Source organism: Conger conger, chromosome 19 (genome assembly GCF_963514075.1).
Source record: "Conger conger chromosome 19, fConCon1.1, whole genome shotgun sequence".
Lineage (NCBI taxonomy): Eukaryota > Metazoa > Chordata > Actinopteri > Anguilliformes > Congridae > Conger > Conger conger.
In genome coordinates, this window is record NC_083778.1 from 4490641 (window position 1) to 4516814 (window position 26174).

The 26174-nt window shown below is 43.6% G+C and overlaps 1 protein-coding gene across 11 annotated transcripts in view; it reads right to left on the reverse strand.

Moving 5' to 3' along the window:
- LOC133118954 (NACHT, LRR and PYD domains-containing protein 12-like) overlaps positions 1–26174 on the reverse strand; it is a 687468-nt gene that overhangs the window by 511157 nt on the left and 150137 nt on the right. The window lies entirely within an intron of this gene.

The window sequence follows — 26174 nt, forward strand, 5'->3', positions numbered from 1 at the left end:
AACAAACCTGTCCATCGCAGAATGCTACAAGGCTACTGCCACTGTGCATTAGGCACAGCTCCCAGGTTGTCTGCTGGTGCTCATCTGTATTTAGTGTGAAAAAACCGGGGAGTGAACACAACCCTGAGGGGCCCCTGTGCTGACTGATCTGGGCTCTGAGATCAGCATTCTCCTTCACATACTGAACATTATTAGTCAGGGCACCATGCTGTTGTTACCTCCTCTGAACATGTCCTTCAAAGAGCCCTTGCAGTTATCTGGCCCTTTGGCTTTTTTATCAGGGTCAATCACCAACCGCCAACTGCAGCACCTCTTTACAGTCGTGTTCTGTAGGTGGGAATGAGCTCTTTACAGTCAGCACAAAAGTCCTGTTCTGTAGGTGGGAATGAGCTCTTTACAGTCAGTACAAAAGTCCTTTTCTGTAGGTGGGAATGAGCTCTTTACAGTCAGCACAAAAGTCCTGTTCTGTAGGTGGGAATGAGCTCTTTACAGTCAGCACAAAAGTCCTGTTCTGTAGGTGGGAATGAGCTCTTTACAGTCAGCACAAAAGTCCTGTTCTGTAGGTGGGAATGAGCTCTTTACAGTCAGCACAAAAGTCCTGTTCTGTAGGTGGGAATGAGCTCTTTACAGTCAGCACAAAAGTCCTGTTCTGCAGGTGGGAATGAGCTCTTTACAGTCAGCACAAAAGTTCTGTTCTGTAGGTGGGAAAGAGGTGTACTGTATTGTGAGGAGTACAGCTCCCCTTCATCAGAGAGTGGGGTAAAATTAAGGATTTGATGACAGTTCTTAGCAGGTTGTGAATCGTGAAGATGGATGAAGACTGTAATGTGTGACAGACCTGAAACATTTTACTATGCAGGTGGTCAGTCTTTTACCACATCAATCAGACATCCAGCATCCAGTCATCACCTGTGCCCTGATACTACAGACTCCACTGAAACCTTACATTCTGGTCAGGAAACACAAACATGCCAACCCTAAGACTCATCAAGTTTTATCCTGCTTTTCTTTGCTGTGATAGAGGAGTAAGAAGAGAGGGATGAGACTAATGTGGAAAAAGAAAGAATGCCGATGGACAGAGTAGTAAACTGAGAGAGAAAGAGCTTTTCATCATTTCACTGCATAGAGCCATAATCACTAATTCTATTTAGTTAAGGTCACACAGAACACCGCACTACTCACCCCAGTCTCTGTAGTTTACAGTTTGGACTCATCAGTCCAGCACAGAGCAGCTTCACTCCTGAATCTCCCAGGTTATTGCTGCTGAGGTCCAGTCTCTGTAGTTTACAGTTTGGACTAATCAGTCCAGCACAGAGCAGCTCCACTCCTGCATCTCCCAGGTAATTGTTGCTGAGGTCCAGATCTCTCAGGGGTGAGTTTGATGATTGGAGAGTTGAGGCCACAATTTCACATGAATTCACTCTTAGGTTACAGCTGTTCAGTCTGTAAAGAAGAATTAATACATTATAGAATAAAAAGGTTAGGTAGGATGTAAAAGATAACATCTTTCAGAGTGGACAGTGAGTTAGTTTGCAATGCTGTGGGACATTTGGCACAGTTAATGGTAAGATGGTAAAATATAACACACATCTGTCACAGTGGCCAGGGAGTTTGCTTTTTTCATTTTGGTTTTCATGGCACTCCTGGTTTAATTTTGTGCTGTAGCTGCACCCAAGTACAAGTGATTCCTTTTGTGTACCTGTATTTGTGTGTCTTTAGTTGTGAGGCGTGGCAGAACTTTCAGAATTTTACCCAGACACCTTGCAAACTCTGAGAACCAACCCAACAGAACTTGCATTGAAAATCTAAATGAGTAAATAAATGTAGTGAGAGAAATGAACGAACTTTGGTAAATGTAACGGAGTAAATCTTGCATGTTACTACCCACCTCTGCTAACAGGCAACTGCTCTGTCTCGTAATGATAAAACATATCAGATACATTGAGCTACCTTCTGATACTGTAACTGTTTGATGTTCCAAATTGTTTTTTCGGTAGGCCTATTGCATCACCGATGTCTTTGACTGTTTTTTGTTTTTTTCTCTGCCCTTAACAATGTTTTTAATGGCTTTCTTCACTTCAATCGGCACAATTCTGGTCCTAACAGAAAAAAGCCAATAACAGAATCCATGCCACTCAAAAGGCAAGAATCAAGACTAGATACTGAAAGCTCTCACCCCTTCAGTTTTTATAGATGTGTTTTTCTCCACTCAATATGCCATAATGACAAAGTGAAAACACGTTTAATAATCTTCATGCTTTAGGGGCCGTGGTGGCGCAACGTGTGGTTGCAGTTTGCTGCAGTTGCACACCGGGGATGGGGGTTCGATTCCCGGTCCTGCCAAAAAGCCAAGTTTGGTCGGCTCAGGTGGAGCAGCATAATTGGCTCGCTGCTCCAGAGGGAGGGACTTGGCAGGGTCAGTGGATCGCTGCATACAACAGCACCCCGGGTGCCTCAGAATCACAGTCACGAGCATGAGACGAGACGGCTTGAAGAAGGCGTGAGGGACGAGGTGTGAGCGGTGTCTCTAATGCTGGCTCTAATCGAATCAGTCGGGGCACAACTGCCTACCAAATTGGGAGAAAAAGGGAAAAAATCTTAAAATAAATGGAATTAAAAAAAAATAAAAAATCTTCATGATTATACAGAGAATCTTTCATCAATAAGCTAAACTATTGAAGTTGTCTTCTTCCCGACAGTGCTACAACTCAGTTGTGATAACATCAGTATGTATGTTGTGCCAAACTGTAATATCACTTTAAGGAATCTTCTGCTGCTGTGTTGGCTACCTGTGACGTGCTCCAGTCCACTCTCTCCTCCTCTGACCATTCGCTCATTTGTGCCTCCTCCTCACCTATTCCTCCATTTATTTACACATCCTCACCACTTCTCACTTCTATCTTTCTGTTTCTTTCCGCTCTTCATTGGCAGTTGTGCTTTCTCTTCTATTTCTGTCTGCCTTCTCTCTCCACTTACGTTTAAGAAACTCATCTGGAGACATATTCACTTTTAAACATTTTCTTGACTGAGTTAGTTATAAATTAGCTGGCTAACTTGCTACATCTCATTTTAGATCTATCCTGTACCATTTCAATAAACTAATTCATTCATTCATTCATTATCTTAACCTGCTTATCCTGAACAGGGTCGCATACATTGGGCAAAAGGCAGGAATACACCCTGGACAGGTTGCCACTCATACCTACAGGCAATTTAGACTCTCCAATCAGCCTAACCTGCATGTCTTTGGACTGTGGGAGGAAACCCACACAGACACGGGAAGAACATGCAAACTCCGCACAGAGAGGCCCCGGCCAACGGGGATTCGAACCCAGGACCTCCTTGCTGTGAGGCGGCAGTGCTACCCACTGCACCATCCGTGCCGCCCCCTGTCAAACAAGGCAGGACCAAATACATGTGACAGGTGGGACATTAGGAGATAAGTCTTCCCTCAGTCACCTGGTTTACCTAGACAAAGGGGGTACGTCACTTTACCTGTGCTGTTGTTACCTGCCTTGTGGTTGTGCAGAAGGGAAGCCAAGCAGCGGGGAAATGAAATTGCACAAGTATCTTTTTCTCACGGTTATTGGTGTGATGTATTAAGAATTGTAAATTTGTGCAGTCTGGATACTTTTCGTCAAGTAAGTCTCTGTGTCAGATTCATAAGTAAAACTAGAACATGGAAGGCTTATAGTTTGACATCGTTGTTCATAGTTTCCCATGTTTTACGTTTCAAGCGCAGCATTGAGTGGATGGCGATTCAATGCAAGCGGAGAGAATTGTCGGGCGGCAAATATTGACACGGGGTAAGCGGTTTGTTCCGTCCCATTCTAGGTGAACATAAGCTTGCCATGTGGTTTGGGTTTGTGTGTCAAAAATGAGGTTCTGATTTCTTCTTTATTTTCTCTTAAAATTATTGGGGTTGGGGTTTTGCGTTGCAGCGGGAAAGTAGTGTAATTAAATCTAACTCTCTTAATCTTTCGGTGTTTTGTGTGTTCTCCTGCTCCTGACTATGTAAGAGGTGGCGTGCCTTCAGTCACTGTTTTTCCCTGATTTATAATTTGAGTATTTTATTATCCTCTGATTTAGTAACGTGCCTCATCACCGCTTAAGATGTATATTCAGGAGCGTGTAATAGCTGCAGGTCCACCAGGGGGAGGCGCATTATGAAAGAGGGGAGCAGGTAACCTGAATCGTGGGCCTCCTGAATGGTTTATGAACTCCGACTTGTTGCTGTGTTTTTATTGTATGTGTCTTTTCAATTCATGCAAACCTACTTTGGGCTGGTCCCTTGGGCAGAGTGCAATAGCTCATTTGGGCAGATAGTATCTCTGTGTGATATCACTACAATTTGCAGTGTAACACTGATTTAATTGGTTGATGGTGTATTTTGTTTATTTGCCTGTTTATTGTTACTTTACTATTCATTCACTACCTCTACCTGACATTTACACAGTGTGATCTTTGAGAGTGCAGACTGCTCTGCATAGTGTTTCTGCTTCATCATTAGTAACTGTGCTGACCCAATTCTGTACATTGTAACCGTGGGACAAGTGTCCACCTCTCAGCTCCTATGAGCCATTGCCCAGTCCAACCAATGTGTTTTTATTATTATTCATGAATTGTATAAATCAATTTTCATCTGATTAATCTGATTCATTTGATTGAATAGCACTTGTGCAGGGCTCATCGGTGATTCTTTTAGTGGGGTCTCTCACCCCTTATTGTGAGAGTGGCGTAAAAAACCTCAATTACTTTAACTGTAGCTGGCGCTCGAGCTACTGCAGGCCAAATACAGAATATGCCGATGTTCGAGTCAGGAAAAAAGGAGAGGGTTTCATGAGTCAACTGATGAGCCCAGGTTAAATCCTCAGGCCCGTTTCAAAGTACAGACATACTTCCAGGTTCTTGACACGTTTATAACACACACAAAGATGAGATTTGCTGATGTGAGGGAAATGGCATCAAAATATCAAGCCCTTAACCCCAAGTAGTTCTTCGCCTGAGATTCAATAAAATATATAAACGAGCTAGCAGCTTATTCTGGTGATGATGTCTGTGCATCAGATGTGCATGATGAATACTGTTCCTTTCGGGACATATACCAAATGCCAATAATGTAATGTAATGTAATGTAATTTACGAGTTTCAGCACACCTCGCACCCTCCGGTCGAGCAGTGGGTATAGCTAGCGGGTGACCTCTGCTGGTCACTTGAGGTAGCAGGACCCAGTTTTTGGCTGAGCTTCTTCACAGCCAAGTGTTTATATTGTAAGAATTATAAGAAACTAAAACATAACTTAAAGAATAATGGCTAAAATATATCACTACTACCATAGGCTACATATCACACCAACCAGTTCACGTTATCTTAATCTGAAGTTACAGCTCACCAATAGCCTATGTGTTTACATTTACGTTCAAATTGATCAGTTCCCAGCTTCCGAGAGGAGCTTAGCAGAGCATTGCTGTCTCTTCACACGAACTGGGAAGAATCAGAGTCTGACATGGATGACTGACTACAAAAACATAATAGTTTAATTTGTACAGTCATATTAGAGTTATTGTTCAATATCATTAAAGTGAAACATGTATCTTTTATGTAACACTTTGTAAAATACTTTATTTATTCAAGTAAAGAGTTATCATTACCATATGCTCTTTCTTTCTCAACAAATTTCTGGTTAATGGCACAACAAGATTAAATGTGACATTGGTATATTTGAATGTAAACTTAACAAAGTGCATAAGAATAAAGGCATGTATTAGGGATTAATTTATCATATTAAAATGCACCAGAAGCCTCCAAATTGCGTCTGAAAAAAGAGGCCAGCGGACATCATCTGAATACTACATATTGTTGCTTCCACTGACTTTTTCATTCACTTTGGCAAGACAGAGATGTTTAGTTCTTCTTTTGCTTTTAATATCAGGAAATGTGCCATCAAATCCTGGCCCCGTGTTGAACTGTAGCACCCCCGCTGATTTTAAATGTAGGTCCGGTCTCGGCGTTATTCATTTGAATGTACGCAGTTTACTTCAGAAATTAGACATGATCCGAATCTGGGCTAAATCTTCTGATGCTGATCTTATTGTGTCATCAGAAATATGGCTTTGCAAAGATATTTTAAATCACCATATTTCTAATAACGGCTACAATGTTTTCTGTACCGACTGACCCAAGAGAGGGGGTGGTATAGCGATTTTTGTAAAATCCAAATTTCATGTTATTATCTGTTAATATCCAATATCTGTTTATCTGTAATATCTGTTTGCAAATATTTACATTTTTTGCACTAAATCTTGAAATGGATAAAGAACATTGTATTACAGTTGTTGGTTGCTATAGATTCCCTTCTGCCACCAACAATAGTCTATCCACTGCACTATAGCAAAATGACTTGATTGAACTGGGTTACGACCAGTGTCTGATGATTTTAAATCTTTGAGCTACTCTCATTGACTTAATAATGACAAATGTTCCTCACAAATTTTCTGATATTGGTGTTTTCTGCAATGACCTAAGTGACCACTGTGCTGTTGCTGCTGTTAGAAATACTCAGATCCCAAATTCAAATTTTTTTTTTTTACCTGATTTCTTTCTTCTTAATTGGAGCAGGATAGAACTAATCCCTGGTGTTGAAACAGCCTGGAAATTATTTTATGATGGGTTCATTTCAATCATAAATAGACACGCCCCTTTCTGCAGGAATTTCAATCAAATCCCCCCTAAGTCTCCTTTCACTGAGATTAAGCATCTTAAGTCTTTCTTAAGAACTTTTATCTTTGATACATTGTCTGAACCTTTTCCAGCACCTCTATATCTTTCTTATGGTGAAGTCCCAGAACTGCACACAGTAATCAAAGTGTTTTCTAACAAGGGCATCGTAAGGCAAGTATAACTTCCTTTTTATACTCAATACTCTTGGTTATGTATCCCAGCATCCTTTTGGCCAGCATCACTGCTACCGCACATTCACTAGAACCTGAAATGCTTTGATCAACTATTACCCACAAGTCTTTTTTAACTTGATCACCTTCCAATTCCGTACCAGCCATAAAGTAATCCTGCCTTATGTTTTTATTTCCTACATGTAATAGAACTTATTTAGTGACATTGTATTTAATTTGCCAGGTTTCCACCCACTGTCTTGTGTGTCTTGTGTGTGATATGTGTGTGTCTTGTGTGTGATATGTGTGTGTCTTGTGTGTCTTGTGTGTGATATGTGTGTGTCTTGTGTGTGATATGTGTGTGTCTTGTGTGTCTTGTGTGTGATATGTGTGTGTCCTGTGTGTCTTGTGTGTGTCTTGTGTGTGATATGTGTGTGTCTTGTGTGTCTTGTGTGTGATATGCTTTTTACCAGAGCCAGAACAATGGCAGTGGTGGAACACAAGCAAGCTGGGCTCACAACCTAAATATTGAGGAATCCATTAATACTAAAACAGCCACTAGAGAGCCCACACACCCTAAAGCACACAATCCCTCAAACACAAGGTAAAAACTCACCCAAAACAGCCACTAGAGAGCCCACACACCCTAAAGCACACAATCCCTCAAACACAAGGTAAAAACTCACCCAAAACAGCCACTAGAGAGCCCACACACCCTAAAGCACACAATCACTCAAAAACACAAGATTTGTGAATAACAATAACAAAGATTTTTAGAAGATTAAAAAGGGGTAAGCAGCAAAACTACATATACACAGAAGTCTTGCACAGTACTGCGTGGAACAACCTCCCTGCTGATTGTCTTATAGAACTGCAGGACAGCGTTGGCCATCTCAGCGTGATGCAGTTTGCCCCTGCTCTTGCTCCTGCTCCTGCCCCTGCCCCTGGCACCGCCCACACCGACAAACAGCCCCTCACACCCTCACAGACTGAGCCCAGCCAGGAGAACAAGACACCTGCCCCTCAAACACAAGATAAAAACTCACCCAAAACAGCCACCAGAGAGCCACACACCCTAAAGCACACAATCCCTCAAACACAAGATAAAAACTCACCCAAAACAGCCACCAGAGAGCCCACACACCCTAAAGCACACAATCCCTCAAACACAAGATAAAAACTCACCCAAAACAGCCACCAGAGAGCCCACACACCCTAAAGCACACAATCCCTCAAACAAACAGATCGCACAAAAATACACAGAGTTGGCCATTTTAATAGACTCCAACGGAGCTTATAAACGAGGAGAAGCTTTTTCCTGGCCAAAAAGTACCAAAGATTTGGTATCCCAGGACCAAGGGTGCACTTCAGATTCTGTCCGAGCCTGATTTCAGCTCCTCCAAACACATCATCATCCACACAGGCACAAATGACCTGAGGGAAGAGCAGGAGAGGGTGGGGACTCTGCTCAGGAGAGTGGCAGAGAGGGCCTCAGAGAGCTTCCCCAACTCCAAAATCACCATCTCAGCCCTCCTGCCCCGCAGGGACTTCCACCCCCTCACTATACATCTCCAGAGGCTGCGCTCTGCTACCCAACATGCACCTGGCTCATCACCCCACCATCGGACCCTGGGACCTGCACGACCAGGTGCACCTCTTCAAGTCAGCAGTCGGGGAGTTCACCAAGACGCTGAAAGACGTGGCACTCAGCAGACGCTCTGGCAACAAAAGAAGAGTCTCCAGCACCGCCCAGCAGAGCCCTCCTGCACCGCCCAGGACCCCCCTCACCACCCAGCCCACCTCAGACACATCGCACCCAACAAAGGACCGGGATACCAACCTCACCCAGCCCACCTGAATGCATACTACCCCCACCAGCCCAACCAAGCACACTACCCCCACCAGCCCAACCAAGCACACTACCCCCACCACCCCAACCAAGCACACTACCCCCACCAGCCCAACCAAGCACACTACCCCCACCACCCCAACCAAGCACACTACCCCCACCAGCCCAACCAAGCACACGGCCCCCACCACCCCAACCAAGCACACGGCCCCCACCAGCCCAACCAAGCACACTACCCCCACCAGCCCAACCAAGCACACTACCCCCACCAGCCCAACCAAGCACACTACCCCCACCAGCCCAACCAAGCACACTACCTCTCACAGACCCACCAGCCCAACCAAGCACACTGCCTCTCACAGACCCACCAGCCCAACCAAGCACACTGCCTCTTACAGACCCACCAGCCCAACCAAGCACACTGCCTCTCACAGACCCACCAGCCCAGCCCCGGCCCGACTCACCCCCCCAGGACCCCGCCCCACAACACAGCTCACACAGCTACGCTGAAGCCCTGCGAGGCCCAAATGACTCTGAGTACATGTGTGAGATCAAACAGCTGCTCATGTACATCTGTACAAAGCATGGATAGAGGGGAAAAAATGTAAATAAAATAAAAATATGCTTCTATTTTATAATAAATGCATATTGTCATATTCTTTAAATACATATATATTGTTGATAAAGGCGGAGTTAAAAAGGTTTTTATCCCTTCAGGCCTGAATATAAAATCGTTTATTTTCTATATTGTTCGTCTAATCCAAAACAATTGTAATCATTAACAGTTACCACAGTATGAAATCTATTTAGATTAGCGTGTGGAATATTCAGGGACTGAGCTCTTCAATTTTTGGTTCAAAGAGCCAGGCCCTGGAATTCAAAGACAATATAAAAAATCCTCCAAAGAAACAACCATGACAGGGTTACTCCTGCAGCTCTGACGTAGCCTGAGTCTGTACATTGTCAACGGTAGGAGACTCTTTAGGAAGATACACCTATTGCTCACCTCTTGGCAACAGTACAGTTGATTACATGGACACAGATGTAGACCCCTTCTCTTTCAGTGCATTTACTGCCAAGCCACTAACCCCCCTGTCTGATCACAGCCAAATTGCTGTGTATCTAAAAAGGACAGAAACTAACACCACCACACACACACCGCCCAGTAAGCTGTTCAAACTTCCAAAATCATACAGATGGGCAGAAAAACAGTACAGAACAGTTCCAGAAAGCAATTGGCACCCCAAAAATTCAAACATTATTAGACACCTTTCTGGAAAGCACATACGCTCACAGTACAGAAGGTGTAAATCAGGTAGTGGAAAATATCAATTTCATGGGAAAACTGCTAACATATCTGAAGTGAAAATATCAAGTAATAAATAAATAAAATCCAACGACAACAACTGGTTTGATACAGAATGTCAAAATATAAGGAAAAAACTGTGGAAACTGTCAAATCAAAAACAGAGAGACCTATTAAACCCTGATTTGCACCTCTGTTACCGTGAGACACTAACACTACAAATACATGTTCAGAACCAAAAAAGCTTTGTATAGCCATAAACAGTTGAATAAATAAAAATAAAAAAACTGAATAAATCAAAACTGAACAATTGGCCATTCAAAACGGAGATATGGACTGAACACTTCAAAACTTTAAAACAATACACCTCAACACAGCATCAGAACAAAACAACATCCAACAGCAGTTACAATCACTAGAATTGGAGGTAAAAGATAACCACATCCCACAGGATTCCTCCATTACTGGACAGGAGCTACTGGAGAAACTGCAGGTCCTCAAACCCAAAAAAGCCTCTGGACCTGATGGCATCTTAAATGAGATGCTAAAACACACCAGAGTCAAATTTCACAGGCTATTCTAAAATTATTTAACTTGGTTCTGAGCGTGGGTTACTCCCTGACATCTGGAATCAAGGGCTTATCACCCTAATCTTTAAAAGTGGAGATAAATTGCATCCCAACAATTACCGAGGCATTTGTGTGAACAGTAATCTGGGGAAGGTTCTCTGTAGCATTATTAATACAAGACTTACAGACTTTCTCAATGAGCACAATGTCCTGAGTAAAAGTCAAATTGGATTCTCACCAAAACGCTGCACAGCTGATCATATTTACACAAACTTCTTGAGAGCGGTGTAGGGGGTAAAACGTATGATATTGTTAACTCAATGTACACAGGCAATAAGTGTGGCAGATAAATTGGCAACCAAAGAACAGACTTTTTCATCCAGGAGCGTGGAGTGAGACAGGGCTGCAACCTAAGCCCAACTCTATTCAACATGTATATTAATGAATTAAGTCCCTGGTCTCATGCTACAGGACAAAGAGGTGAAACTCCTACTCTACACAGATGACCTGGTTCTGCTGTCGCCCACAGCACAGGGCTTACAGCAGGGCCTGGATCTGCTAGAGAAATACCGTCAGACCTGGGCCCTGACGGTAAACAGTAAAAAGTCAAAGATAATGATTTTCCAAAAAAGATCCAGATCTCAGAGAAATGCATATAACTTCAGAATAGGGACAAACCACACAGAACACTGCACAAACTACAACTATTTAGGCCTAAATATAAAATGTTACGGAAATTTCAACATGGCAATAAATGAACTGAAAGAGAAGACATGTAGGGCATTCTATGCCATAAAGAAAAAGATCAGCATTGAAATCCCAATCAGAATTAATATTTGGTTAAAAATATTAGAATCAGTAATGGAACCAATTGCCCCATATGGCAGTGAAGTGTGGGGTCCGCTTACAAAGCAAGATTTTGCTCAATGGGACAAACACCCAACTGAAACCCTGCATGCAGAGTTTTGTAAGAACATCTTACAGGTACAACAGAAAACGGCAAACAATGCATGCAGGGCAGAATTAGGCCAATATCCATTATTTGTCATGATGGAGGTAATGACCCTTGGTGACCACCAGAGGGCTGGGTCTCATTGGTTTCACCTGGACCTCATTAGCGCCGGAGGATTTCTCCTCCTCAAGGGTATTTAAGACCAGTGCGGACAGTTCTTCAACGCATTTGTGTTCAACTGTTCGCACAAAGCCGGTGAAGCACAAGGTAGACTCTGCGAACTTACGAGTCAGGTACTGTGCTGGTGTGTGGTTCCAATTCGTTGGGGAGATTAAAAAGGTAAGGAAGGCGTTCAGCTGGCTAGCATTGCGATTCACTTCCTCAAGGGTCTTAGTTTTCTTTTTCTTCCGGGCTCGTGTGAGCCGGTGGTAGAGGGACGTTGTCCCCGGTAATGTATTTTGGTTTGTTTCGTTTTCCTGAGCTGCGTCTCAAGGATTTTATTTTCGTCCCTAGTATTTTCGCTAGGTTGTATTTTATTTTGATCCCCGGTTTGCTACTGTCAGTGCTCATCTACAAGCACTTGTTTTGGTTGAGTGGTTCACCCTGGTTTTCTAAGGGTCGTTTTATTTTCTACAGCCGTTTTGGGGTTTATTTCTGTTTCGATTGAAAATCTCGTTTGGGTTATTTTCTGTTCCTCCCCCTGTTCCGGGAGAAGATCTTATTCTTTCTGTGTATCTCTGTCTTTTACCTCCCGGGATTTAGTGGCGAATACGTCCGCATGTTCGCTTAGAAGGGTTAGTCCCTTAGTCGCTTCTGGCTCTCCGCCCAGAAACATTTCAAAAACAGCGACCCCCACTCATACCATCACAAAGCCCTGCAATGCCAAGAGCTGAGCCCAGAGAAGAGTCCTCTCAACCAGCTGGTCCTGAGGCTCAGTTCACTAACCCCCACTAATACCATCCAGCCCTGAGGCTCAGTTCACTAACCCCCACTAACACCATCCAGCCCTGAGGCTCAGTCACTAACCCCCACTAACACCATCCAGCCCTGAGGCTCAGTCACTAACCCCCACTAACACCATCCAGCCCTGAGGCTCAGTCACTAACCCCCACTAACACCATCCAGCCCTGAGGCTCAGTTCACTAACCCCCACTAACACCATCCAGCCCTGAGGCTCAGTCACTAACCCCACTAACACCATCCAGCCCTGAGGCTCAGTTCACTAACCCCCACTAACACCATCCAGTCCTGAGGCTCAGTCACTAACCCCCACTAACACCATCCAGCCCTGAGGCTCAGTCACTAACCCCCACTAACACCATCCAGCCCTGAGGCTCAGTCACTAACCCCCACTAACACCATCCAGCCCTGAGGCTCAGTCACTAACCCCCACTAACACCATCCAGCCCTGAGGCTCAGTCACTAACCCCCACTAACACCATCCAGCCTCAGGACAGCTCCATACCAAACCAACCAATTAGAATCAACCAAATTGTAAAGCAACAAAAACAAAATTACATTACTGACTGGAATATTCAAACAAAAACCCGTTGTGACAAATACATAAAATTAAAGAACTTCTCTTTCCCAAATTAAAAAATATATACCCAAACTTCCCAGCCATACCAGAGACACAATTATTACAAATCCTCCTTGGAGAGGAAAGGAGCTGTGCACATTTGGCAGCACAGTATGTAGCTACCTGCCACAGCCGAGGGACAGCAGTGACCCCTAACCCCCACCAGTTTTAACGATATAATGTCATTTGTGTATATATGTGTATTTGTCATTATGAATAGACCATTGTAATTAGATAATGTGTTTCATTGTAATCTTTGTATTGTTAATAAGTTTACTGTTTTTGTTAACAATATGTTTGCTTATAACGCTTTGGCAATATGTATTGGAGAATATGTCATGCCAATAAAGCATTTTGAACTGAACTGAATTGAGAGACAGAGAGAGACAGAGAGAGACAGAGAGAGACATTACTAAAGCATAGCTGCACTGAAATGAGATTTGGAATCAAGGACTAAGAAAACCAATAAACGGAAGTGGAGACAAATTGGCTTTCTTCCAAAACAATGTACAACAGATCATATTTACACCCTACACACCGTAATAAACAAACATGTTCACCAAACTAACAGAGGAAAAATATTTGGATGTATTTATAGATTTGGATTTATAGATTTTAAAAAAGCATTTGACTGGGACCCGCAAGGTCAGTGGTTCAATCCCCAGTGTAGCCAAAATAAATCCGCACAGCCGTTGGGCCCTTGAGCAAGGCCCTTAACCCTGCATTGCTCCACGGGAGGACTGTCTCCTGCATAGTCTAATCAACTGTGCGTCGCTCTGGATAAGAGCGTCTGCCAAATGCCATTAATGTAATGTAATGTAATGTTATGTAATGTAATGGATTATTTCTCAAACTTCTTCAAAGTGGTGTAGGGGGTAAAATATATGACATCATAAAATGAATGTACTCAGAAAAGAAATGCAGTGTAAAAATTGCAAATCAAATAACTTCAGTGCGTCAGGTTTGACCTGGCAGTAAATGCATTGAAGGAGAAGGCACGCTTTTTACACCATAAAGAGGAGGCTACACAATTTAAACCCGCCCATTAGAATTTGATTTTCAATATTTGAACGTGTAATTCAACCAATCTTTATGGTAGTGAAGTATGGGGTCCCATTACCAACCAAGATTACACCAAATGGGGAAAACACCCTTCATAATCCCTGCATGTAGAATTCTGCAAAAACATTTGCACTTACAGTCAGGTCCATAAATATTGGGACATCGACACAATTCTCATCTTTTTGGCTCTATACACCACCACAATGGATTTGAAATGAAACGAACAAGATGTGCTTTAACTGCAGACTTTCAGCTTTAATTTGAGGGTATTCACATCCATCAGGTGAACGGTGTAAGAATTACAACAGATTCTATATGTGCCTCCCACCTCTCGCCTCTAATGTGTCTGCATACCCTTCAGAAAGTAGGTAGTTGCGCCCCTGGATGTGCATGATGAATCCTGCTCCTTTCGGGACATATACGATAAAAGTTTATTTGAGAAACAAAATAATGAGTAGGCGACTGGTCAGGTTTTAGCCTTCCTTGTTGCTAATGACATGAATAGAGCATTCCCAAACCTTGCAGCATTGTATCGCATTTATCTCACAATTCCTGTGAGCAGTGCGCAAGCAGAGCGCTCTTTCAGCAGGCTAAAGCTATTGACAACATACCTTCGCTCGACAATGACCGAGCACCGTCTTTCACAGCTTGCACTTGTCTTTATCAGGAGAAGTGACAAATAATATTGGATATCTTTAGGCGTGATGCATGCATGGCAGGCTATGGTGGATGTAAAATTAAACGAGAGATGTACATTTCCTCAAGAAAATGCGGAGTGTGATTGCGGAAAATCGGTGGAATATTGCTGCTACTGCTAATACTATGGTGTTTAAATATTTACCAGCTGGTGTACCTAATAAAGTTTGTAGAGTGCATTTCAGCTGTGTGAAGGGCAGAGGCCATTGTGACATCACAGGCTACTGTGACATCACAGGTTATTGTGACATCAAATCGGTGGACTATTGCCAGTACAGTTTAAATATTTGCTTTTGCGGGCTTAGCAGAGAATTGGTGTCTCTTCACACGGACTGGGAAGAGTCAGTCTGACATGGATGACTGAATATATAAACCTAATAGTTTACTTTGTACATAGTCATATTAGAGTTATTGTTCAATATCATTAAAGTGAAACATGTATCTTATGCAACACTTTGTAAAATACTTTGCTGATTCAAGTAAAGAGTTACCATATTTTCTTCTTTATTTCTGAACAAATTTCTGGTTAATGGCACTACAAGATTAAATTGGATATTATTTCGGCATATTTTAATGTAAACAAAATGCTTAAGAATAAAGGCATGTATCAGGGATTAATTTAACATTTTAAACTGCACCAGAAGCCTCCAAATTGCATCAGAAAAAAGAGGCCAGCGGACATCATCTGAACCCCCCTGGCCGGCTACTCTTTCTCTTTGGCCGACTACTTACATTTTTGGGGAACACTCTGCATTGTTCAACATGCGGTCCCTTTCTGGAGCTACACTCCACCACTCCTGCTTCAGCGCGGCAACGACTGCAGTAACTGTCACCTGCCGTCCTCAGTGAAAGCTACGAGCCGTTGGGCATGTGCTCCTCACAATGTGAAATCCACTGGCCTTTGAAATCATTTCCATTAAAAAGCAATGAGCTGCTGTATAGAAGCTTGGCTGATTCTGTTTTTACTGACAATGAGTGAGGATTCATATACACTGATATAGGAGGAGTACATTTCCCTCTAATTGGTTTAAGTCTCAGCGCTTGGGGGAAATACTAACAAGCTTGTTGGTGCACATAGCCTAATAAATATTACCTGTTAAATGAAATAAGAAAGTAAGTAAAGTAAGGTTGCGGACCGCTGTAGCCCTGTTCCTCCCCCGGTTCATGACCAAACCTCGACACATCCTGGAGCTCAAGTTGCATCACCCTGCCTCTCCAAACCAGCTCACTGTACTTTCCCTCATTTTACACTTTCTACTTTCAGCTAGTTTATTACCTCTACTGTGACCTGCTCAGCCCATTTGACTGGCTGTGATAGATTTCGTATCACATTTCTGTTATATCCATTCTACCCTCACTTTACACCTTGCCAGCCAGCGGAGGATGGGCTCCCCCTCTATAGCCAGGTTCCTCCCGAGATTTCCCATTGGGGAGTTTTTTCTCGCCACTTTTTGACGGTGAAAAGCATCTTAGTGACCGTCTTCTATTAAAAGCGCTATACAAATAAAATGAGAAATGTAACCTGTGTGATGGCTTGGCCATGGATGACAACTGGCCTGTGCTCGCCCACTGATGTAGGGTCAAACACCATCTCCTCCCTCTACTTCACATTTAAAATCAGATGGTTTGAGTCACACCACTGAACAAATCTGTCTATCGCAGAATGCTACAAGGCTACTGCCCCTGTGCATTAGGCACAGTTCCCAGGTTGGCTGCTGGTGCTCATCTGTATTTAGGGTGAATAAAACCAGGGTGTGAACACAACCCTGAGGGCCCCTGTGCTGACTGATCTTGGCTCTGAGAGCAGCATTCTCCTTCACATCCTGGACATTATTAGTCAGGGCACCATGCTGTTGTTACCTCCTCTGAACTTGTCCTTGCAGTTATCTGGCCCTTTGGCTTTCTTATCAGGGTTCTTATCACCAACTGCCAAATGCAGCACCTCTTTACAGTCCTGCTCTGTAGGTGGGAATGAGCTCTTTACAGTCAGCACAAAAGTCCTGTTCTGTAGGTGGGAATGAGCTCTTTACAGTCAGCACAAAAGTCCTGTTCTGTAGGTGGGAATGAGCTTTTTACAGTCAGCACAAAAGTCCTGTTCTGTAGGTGGGAATGAGGTGTACTGTATAGCAAGGAGTACAGCTCCCCTTCATCAGAGAGTGGGGTAAAATTAAGGATTTGATGACAGTTCTTAGCAGGTTGTGAATCGTGAAGATGGATGAAGACTGTAATGTGTGACAGACCTGAAACATTTTACTATGCAGGTGGTCAGTCTTTTACCACATCAATCAGACATCCAGCATCCAGTCTTCACCTGTGCCCTGATACTACAGACTCCACTCAAACCTTACATTCTGGTCAGGAAACACAAACCTGCCAACCCTAAGACTCATCAAGTTTTATCCTGCTTTTCTTTGCTGTGATAGAGGAGTAAGAAGAGAGGGATGAGACTAATGTGGAAAAAGAAAGAATGCCGATGGACAGAGTAGTAAACTGAGAGAGAAAGAGCTTTTCATCATTTCACTGCATAGAGCCATAATCACTAATTCTATTTAGTTAAGGTCACACAGAACACCGCACTACTCACCCCAGTCTCTGTAGTTTACAGTTTGGACTCATCAGTCCAGCACAGAGCAGCTCCACTCCTGCATCTCCCAGGTAATTGTTGCTGAGGTCCAGATCTCTCAGGGGTGAGTTTGATGATTGGAGAGTTGAGGCCACAATTTCACATGAATTCACTCTTAGGTTACAGCTGTTCAGTCTGTAAAGAAGAATTAATACATTATAGAATAAAAAGGTTAGGTAGGATGTAAAAGATAACATCTTTCAGAGTGGACAGTGAGTTAGTTTGCAATGCTGTGGGACATTTGGCACAGTTAATGGTAAGATGGTAAAATATAACACACATCTGTCACAGTGGCCAGGGAGTTTGCTTTTTTCATTTTGGTTTTCATGGCACTCCTGGTTTAATTTTGTGCTGTAGCTGCACCCAAGTACAAGTGATTCCTTTTGTGTACCTGTATTTGTGTGTCTTTAGTTGTGAGGCGTGGCAGAACTTTTAGAATTTTACCCAGACACCTTGCAAACTCTGAGAACCAACCCAACAGAACTTGCATTGAAAATCTAAATGAGTAAATAAATGTAGTGAGAGAAATGAACGAACTTTGGTAAATGTAACGGAGTAAATCTTGCATGTTACTACCCACCTCTGCTAACAGGCAACTGCTCTGTCTCGTAATGATAAAACATATCAGATACATTGAGCTACCTTCTGATACTGTAACTGTTTGATGTTCCAAATTGGTTTTTCGGTAGGCCTATTGCATCACCGATGTCTTTGACTGTTTTTTGTTTTTTTCTCTGCCCTTGACAATGTTTTTAATGGCTTTCTTCACTTCAATGGGCACAATTCTGGTCCTAACAGAAAAAAAGCCAGTAACAGAATCCATGCCACTCAAAAGGCAAGAATCAAGACTAGATACTGAAAGCTCTCACCCCTTCAGTTTTTATAGATGTGTTTTTCTACACTCAATATGCCATAATGACAAAGTGAAAACACGTTTAATAATCTTCATGATTTAGGGGCCGTGGTGGCGCAATGTGTGGTTGCAGTTCACTGCAGTTGCACACCGGGGACTGGGGTTCGATTCCCGGTCCTGCCAAAAAGCCAAGTTTGGTCGGCTCAGGTGGAGCAGCATAATTGGCTCGCTGCTCCAGAGGGAGGGACTTGGCAGGTCAGCGGATCATCGCATACAACAGCACCCTGGGCGCCTCGGAATCACGGTCACGAGCATGAGACGAGACGGCTTGAAGAAGGCGTGAGGGATGAGGTGTGAGCGGTGTCTCTAATGCTCGCTCTAATCGAATCAGTCAGGGCACAACTGGCTACCAAACTGGGAGAAAAAGGGAAAAAATCTTAAAATAAATGGAATGAAAAAAAAAAAAAATCTTCATGATTATACAGAGAATCTTTCATCAATAAGCTAAACTATTGAAGTTGTCTTCTTCCCTACAGTGCTACAACTCAGTTGTGATAACATCAGTATGTATGTTGTACCAAACTGTAATATCACTTTAAGGAATCTTCTGCTGCTGTGTTGGCTACCTGTGACGTGCTCCAGTCCACTCTCTCCTCCTCTGACCATTCACTCATTTGTGCCTCCTCCTCACCTATTCCTCCATTTATTTACACATCCTCACCACTTCTCACTTCTATCTTTCTGTTTCTTACCGCTCTTCATTGGCAGTTGTGCTTTCTCTTCTATGTCTGTCTGCCTTCTCTCTCCACTTACTTTTAACAAACTCATCTGGAGACATATTCACTTTTAAACATTTTCTTGACTGAGTTAGTTATAAATTAGCTGGCTAACTTGCTACATCTCATTTTAGATCTATCCTGTACCATTTTAATAAACTAATTAATTCATTCATTCATTCATTATCTTAACCTGCTTATCCTGAACAGGGTCGCAGGGGTGCTGGAGCCTATCCCAGCATACATTGGGTGAAAGGCAGGAATACACCCTGGACAGGTTGCCAGTCCATCGCAGGGCACACACACCATTCACTCACACACTCATACTTACGGGCAATTTAGAATCTCCAATCAGCCTAACCTGCATGTCTTTGGACTGTGGGAGGAAACCAGAGTACCCGGAGGAAACCCACGCAGACACGGGGAGAACATGCAAACTCCGCACAGAGAGGCCCCGGCCGACCGGGATTCGAACCCAGGACCTCCTTGCTGTGAGGCAGCAGTGCTACCCACTGCACCATACATGTGACAGGTGGGACATTAGGACATCAGTCTTCTCTCAGTCACCTGGTTTACCGAGACAAAGGGGATACGTCACTTTACCTGTGCTGTTGTTACCTGCCTTGTGGTTGTGCAGAAGGGAAGTCAAGCAGCGCAGAAATCAAACTGCGCAAGTATCTTTTTCTTGCGGTTATTGGTGTAATGTATTAAGAATTGTAAATTTGTGCAGTCTGGATACTTTTCATCAAGTAAGTCTCTGTGTCAGATTCATGAGTAAAACTAGAACATGGAAGGCTTATAGTTCGACAGCGTTGTTCATAGGTTCCCATGTTTCACGTTTCAAGCGCAGCATTGAGTGGATGGCGATTCAATGCAAGCGGTGAGAATTGTCGGGTGGCAAATATTGACACGGGGTAAGCGGTTTGTTCCGTCCCATTCTAGGTGAACATAAGCTAGCCATGTGGTTTGGGTTTGTGTGTTAAAAATGAGGTTCTGATTTCTTCTTTATTTTCTCTTACAGTTGTTGGGGTTGGGGTTCGCGTGGCAGTGGGAAAGTAATGTAATTAAATCTAACTCTCTTATTCTTTCGGTGTTTTGTGTGTTCTCCTGCTCCTGACTATGTAAGAGGTGGCGTGCCTTCAGTCACTGTTTTTCCCTGATTTATAATTTGAGTATTTTATTATCCTCTGATTTAGTAACGTGCCTTATCACCGCTTAAGATGTATATTCAGGAGCGTGTAATAGCTGCAGGTCCACCAGGGGGTGGCGCATTATGAAAGAGGGGAGCAGGTAACCTGAATCGTGGGCCTCCTGAATGGTTTATGAACTCCGACTTGTTGCTGTGTTTTTATTGTATGTGTCTTTTCAATTCATACAAACCTACTTTGGGCTGGTCCCTTGGGCAGAGTGCATTCCCTAATTTGGGCAGATAGTATCTCTGTGTGATATCACTACAATTTGCATTGTAACACTGATTTAATCGGTTGATGGTGTATTTTGTTTATTTGCCTGTTTATTGTTACTTTACTATTCATTCACTACCTCTACCTGACATTTACACAGTGTGATCTTTGAGAGTGCAGACTGCTCTGCATAGTGTTTCTGCTTCATCATTAGTAACTGTGCTGACCCAATTCTGTACATTGTAACCGTGGTACAAGTGTCCACCTCTCAGCTCCTATGAGCCATTGCCCAGTCCAACCAATGTGTTTTTATTATTATTCATGAATTGTATAAATCAATTTTCATCTGATTAATCTGATTCATTTGATTGAATAGCACTTGTGCAGGGCTCATCGGTGATTCTTTTAGTGGGTTCTCTCACCCCTTATTGTGAGAGTGGCGTAAAAAACCTCAATTACTTTAACTGTAGCTGGCGCTCGAGCTACTGCAGGGCAAATACAGAATATGCCGATGTTCGAGTAAGGAAAAAAGGAGAGGGTTTGATGAGTCAACTGATGAGCCCAGGTTAAATCCTCAGGCCCGTTTCAAAGTACAGACATACTTCCAGGTTCTTGACGCGTTTATAACACAGAGGAAGATGAGATTTGCTGATGTGAGGGAAATGGCATCAAAATATCAAGCCCTTAAACCCAAGTAGTTCTTCGCCTGAGATTCAATACAATATATAAACGAGCTAGCAGCTTATTCTGGTGATGATGTCTGTGCGTCAGATGTGCATGATGAATACTGTTCCTTTCGGGACATATACCAAATGCCAATAATGTAATGAAATGAAATGTAATTTACGAGTTTCAGCACACCTCGCACCCTCCGGTCGAGCAGTGGGTATAGCTAGCGGGTGACCTCTGCTGGTCACTCGAGGTAGCCGGACCCAGTTTTTGGCTGAGCTTCTTCACAGCCAAGTGTTTATATTGTAAGAATTATAAGAAACTAAAACATAACTTAAAGAATAATGGCTAAAATATATCACTACTACCATAGGCTACATATCACACCAACCAGTTCACGTTATCTTAATCTGAAGTTACAGCTCACCAATAGCCTATGTGTTTACATTTACATTCAAATTGATCAGTTCCCAGCTTCCGAGAGGAGCTTAGCAGAGCATTGCTGTCTCTTCACACGGACTGGGAAGAGAGTCCCACCTGGATGACTGACTATAAAAACATAATAGTTTAATTTGTACAGTCATATTAGAGTTATTGTTCAATATAATTAAAGTGAAACATGTATCTTTGTAAAATACTTTATTTATTCAAGTAAAGAGTTATCATTACCATATGCTCTTTCTTTCCCAACAAATTTCTGGTTAATGGCACAACAAGATTAAATGTGATGTTGGTATATTTGAATGTAAACTTAACCAAGTGCATAAGAATAAAGGCATGTATTAGGGATTAATTAATCATATTAAAATGCACCAGAAGCGTCCAAATTGCGTCAGAAAAAAGAGGCCAGCGGACATCATCTGAATGATGATTTTAAATCTTTGAGCTACTCTCATTGACTTAATAATTACAAATGTTCCTCACAAATTTTCTGATATTGGTGTTTTCTGCAATGACCTAAGTGACCACTGTGCTGTTGCTGCTGTTAGAAATACTCAGATCCCAAATTCAAGAAGGGTTTTTTTTTTTTTTTTTTACCTGATTTCTTTCTTTTTAATTGGAGCAGGATAGAACTAATCCCTGGTGTTGAAACAGCCTGGAAATTATTTTATGATGGGTTCATTTCAATCATAAATAGACACACCCCTTTCTGCAGGAATTTCAATCAAATCCCCCCTAAGTCTCCTTTCACTGAGATTAAGCATCTTAAGTCTTTCTTAAGAACTTTTATCTTTGATACATTGTTTTCCAGCACCTCTATATCTTTCTTATAGTGAAGTTCCAGAACTGCACACAGTAATCAAAGTGTTTTCTAACAAGGGCATCGTAAGGCGAGTATAACTTCCTTTTTATTTATACTCAATACTCTTGGCTATGTATCCCAGCATCCTTTTGGCCAGCATCACTGCTACCGCCCATTCACTAGAACCTGAAATGCTTTGATCAACTATTACCCACAAGTCTTTTTCAACTTGAGCACCTTCCAATTCCGTACCAGCCATGAAGAAATCCTGCCTTATGTTTTTATTTCCTACATGTAATAGAACTTCACATTTAGTGACATTGTATTTAATTTGCCAGGTTTCCCCCCACTGTCTTGTGTGTCTTGTGTGTGATATGTGTGTGTCTTGTGTGTCTTGTGTGTCTTGTGTGTGATATGCTTTTTACCAGAGCTAGAGCAATGGCAGTGGTGGAACACAAGCCAGCCGGGCTCACAACCTAAAATTCCAACTCACCCTGAAATGTTACTAGCCCTGATTTTTACATTTGAACACTATAAATTCATGTTGTTCAAGTCAAGTCTTAGGCACCCTAAATATTTATTCTCCAAAATATTTTATTTCACAGAGACATTTTTGTATTTAATTTTAAAAAGTAACATGTTACTTTTAGCAATTGACTACATTTTACACAACTACTTGATCAAGGCTATCTGAGATCAGAAGAAAGGAGCCAACCAAAGTCTGCAGAAGAACTGTGGCAAGTTCTCCAACATGCTTGGAACAACCTCGTCTTACAGAACTGCAGGACAGCATTGGCTATCTCAGATATTGATTTGATTCAGTGTTTAACTATTCTGCCAAATTACTAAAATGTAAAATGTGTAGTGTGTTTATTTAGGACCTTTCATTGAATTATTTTGGAAAGAATTGTATCTGTACAGCATGTTATATAGGTGCCAAAGACTTTTACAGAGAACTGTGTATGCATCTCTATATATATATATGTGTGTGTGTGTGTGTATATATATATGTATATATAGTTCTGATTATTAATTAATATTATAATATATTATATATTATAATTAATAATTATTATTAATAGTTAAAGGAACAGTTTAAATAGGTTAAAATATAAAAGAAAGAACAACTTTGATAAAAATAATTATGTTAAAACACAGGACATCTCGCTGTTGTTTTTTGACAGTAATTTGACAGTTGGAAAGTGGCAGTTGGGCTCTCCTCTAGCTCCAACATCGTTGTCGGATGGCTGCCATAGTAACAGGCTGCAGCAGCAGCAGTTAAGGCCGGCCCCTTTCTGTACCCTGAAGGAGTGACCTCTGAACACAGCACAAACTTAAACTACAGAGGGAAAGCCCAGAGACATTGTTTGCAGATTGTTCTCAGAGCAAGGGCAAAAGTGCTACCAACAACCTGCTGCTGTACACAGAGCTGTGTGTGCACATTACCCACACATTGTTAAGAGGCATATGTAAGGGGCGACCAGTTCTCACCTTCGCAGATGAAGAGAAAGACCTGGAAAACCGCTGCCAAACTATTAACATCTACCAAAATGCCACCATAACGGTGCAGGGCAGTGAAGCATGATACAAAAGCTGGCAGAGATGGAAAAAAATGAAAATGCCAGCACACCCCTCATCCCTGGGCACAAAAAAGGCAATTCACACACTGAGCCTGAGAGGGAAAAACCCACCCAAATCTGCAACGGTGAGCACACAGATCAGGACCCCCCGACCCAAGCCCAACAACTCCACAGCACTGTGGGGCAGATCAGAGGTGCTGGAGGTGGAGCTCACTGAGCTGAAGGAGCAGGTACTGACCCACATCCCCACCAACACAGACTCACAGCTTCTGAAGGACCAGCTCAGCCAGCTGAGAAACAAACTTAAAATATTTGTGGGGAAACATAAAGAGGAGGGAGATGCTCTTCAGGAAGACAAGGAGGGGCTAAAGAGGGAACTGGCAGAGGTAAAGCAGGTGATGAGAAAGGGAGGGAGGAACTGAGGAGATAACTGTCAGGGGTCAGAGAGCAGCTGCAGGACAGAGACAAGGCCATAGAGAGCCTGAGGGAGCAGCTGCACTCCATCACTGCCCCTGCTCCTGCTCCTGCTCCTGCCCCTGCTCTTACCCCTGCCCCTGCTCCTGCCTTTGCCCCTGCCCCTGCTCTTGCCCCTGCTCCTGCTCGTGCCCCTGGCACTGCCCACACCGACACACAGCACCTCACACCCTCACAGACTGAGCCCAGCCAGGAGAACAAGACACCTGCCCCTCAAACACAAGATAAAAACTCACCCAAAACAGCCACCAGAGAGCCCACACACCCTAAAGCACACAATCCCTCAAACAAACAGATCGCACAAAAAGACACAGAGTTGGCCATTTTAATAGACTCCAACGGAGCTTATAAATGAGGAGCAGCTTTTTCCTGGCCAAAAAGTACCAAAGATTTGGTGTCCCAGGACCAAGGATGCACTTCAGATTCTGTCCGAGCCTGATTTCAGCTCCTCCAAACACATCATCATCCACACAGGCACAAATGACCTGAGGGAAGAGCAGGAGAGGGTGGGGGCTCTGCTCAGGAGAGTGGCAGAGAGGGCCTCAGAGAGCTTCCCCAACTCCAAAATCACCATCTCAGCCCTCCTGGCCCACAGGGACTTCCACCCCCTCACTATACATCTCCAGAGGCTGCGCTCTCCTACCCAACGTGCACCTGGCTCATCACCCCACCATCGGACCCTGGGACCTGCACGACCAGGTGCACCTCTTCAAGTCAGCAGTCGGGGAGTTCACCAAGACGCTGAAAGACGTGGCACTCAGCAGACGCTCTGGCAACAAAAGAAGAGTCTCCAGCACCGCCCAGCAGAGCCCTCCTGCACCGCCCAGGACCCCCCTCACCACCCAGCCCACCTCAGACACATCGCACCCAACAAAGGACCGGGATACCAACCTCACCCAGCCCACCTGAATGCACCACCCCAACCAAGCACACTACCCCCCACCAGCCCAACCAAGCACACTACCCCCACCAGCCCAACCAAGCACACTACCCCCACCAGCCCAACCAAGCACACTACCCCCACCAGCCCAACCAAGCACACTACCCCCACCAGTCCAACCAAGCACACTGCCTCCACCAGCCCAACCAAGCACACTACCCCCACCAGCCCAACCAAGCACACTACCCCCACCAGCCCAACCAAGCTCACTGCCTCTCACAGACCCACCAGCCCAACCAAGCACACTGCCTCTCACAGACCCACCAGCCCAACCAAGCACACTGCCTCTCACAGACCCACCAGCCCAACCAAGCACACTGCCTCTCACAGACCCACCAGCCCAACCAAGCACACTGCCTCTCACAGACCCACCAGTCCAACCAAGCACACTGCCTCCACCACCCCAACCAAGCACACTACCCACACCAGTCCAACCAAGCACACTACCCCCACCAGCCCAACCAAGCACACTGCCTCTCACAGACCCACCAGCCCAGCCCCGGCCCGACTCACCCCCCCAGGACCCCGCCCCACAACACAGCCCACACAGCTCCGCTGAAGCCCTGCGAGGCCCAAATGACTCTGAGTACATGGGTGAGATCAAACAGCTGCTCATGTACATTTGTACAAAGCTACTGTCAGTGCTCATCTACAAACACTTGATTTGGTTGAGTGGTTCGCCCTGGTTTTCTAAGGGTCGTTTTATTTTC